Here is a 1,694-nt window from a genome sequence, read left to right on the forward strand (position 1 = left end):
CTTTCAAATTTTGCCAGTAATTCCTCCATGACTATGTCCGCTATTATTAATCAAAAATTTTGTTTCGATTTTCATGTGGCCTTGAGCTCGAAAAATATACAATACTGTGTAAAACGAACGGCCAATAAATAAAAAGATAAAATGTTAAAACGGGGAGCACACCGTAAAAACAAAAACACATCTAGTGTCTACACAAACATTAAAGACAACTATGATATCCGGACCAGAAAATACATCAAACGCTACCAAAACGGCCTACAACAAATCACCAGACTGGCGGAATCCACGAAATTTCTGGAGACGTGCAGAAGAAGTGGCTTAACACCAAATTTCATCAGCAACGCCACCAAAAATATCCTCTACACAATCAACAACAACACCAGCAACAACCGAATACCAACACAACTCTCAAACGCAGTGACGGCTTACATCAATAAAGTGCAACTAAAACTGGTAAACCTTATCATCAGAATAAAGCATTCACTCCGTCGACAAATAGCAAAAGAGGTAAATAGGCTAGAAACGCTAATAACACAACAACTCAACATAAATGATTCCACCGTATTTTTCGAAAGTGAGAAATTATTAACAAATAAACTCACAACAACAATTAAGAAGACACAAACCAAAAAATATGAAAAACTAAAGCAGAAACAAAAACAGTTACTAAACATTAGGGTGATACCAGAATGGTTTTGTAATAAGACAACCATAAATATACCAATAGATATCCAGTGGCTTTTATCTCTTGGTCCAAAATATGCCTTACCAACAGAAAATAAAAACTTTCCACTATTTCAATTTATAGCAGACGGAGAAAACTGTATACAAACAATTACGGACAAAGAAAAACAAGAGATTGAAAGAAATAACTTGACGACGCTAATACGCGACCACCTTAACAAAACGACGACTTCTATGAGAGACAGATTTATAAGTGACACCCTAGGTTCCACAAAGAAATTCCTGAATAATAATAAACAACTCTTAGTCCTAAATGCTGATAAAGGAAATGTAACGGTAGTAATGAACAAATCTGAATATGATGCAAAAATGCAAGTATTGGTGAATGACATAGCCGCTTACAGAGTTTTAAAACGCGACCCGACGAATAAATTACAGGACAAGAATAATGACATAGTGGAAAGAATGTACAATAACAAAATCATTGATTTGAATGAAAAGAATTCCCTTATGTGTAAAACGGCTAACCCACCGAGAATTTATGGATTGCCGAAAATCCATAAAGATGGCACTCCACTCAGGCCTATTTGTTCGTCCGTCAATTCTCCGTCGTATAATTTATGTAAATATCTCACTAACATTCTGAAAAATTTAACAAAGTCCTCCAAATATAATGTTAAAGATGCAATGGAGTTCAAAAACAAGATTAAAGGCTCTTATGTATATGATGATGAGATTTTAGTGTCATTCGATGTTGTGTCCTTATTTCCCAGCATACCCGTAGATTTGGCCATCGAAATCATAGCCTCAAGATGGGACGAAATTAAAAACCTAACCTTCTTGACGAAAGAACTATTCTTGACAATACTAAAATTCTGCGTTAAGGAGAACCGTTATTTTAAGTACAATGATAAAATCTACGAGCAACGATCAGGAATGCCAATGGGTTCTCCAGCCTCACCTATAATAGCGGACATAGTCATGGAGGAATTACTGGCAAAATTTGAAAG

The sequence above is a fragment of the Rhagoletis pomonella genome, unplaced genomic scaffold (assembly GCF_013731165.1).
Source record: "Rhagoletis pomonella isolate Grant_MI unplaced genomic scaffold, Rhpom_1.0 Rhpom_scaffold_00002, whole genome shotgun sequence".
In the NCBI taxonomy this organism is placed as follows: domain Eukaryota; kingdom Metazoa; phylum Arthropoda; class Insecta; order Diptera; family Tephritidae; genus Rhagoletis; species Rhagoletis pomonella.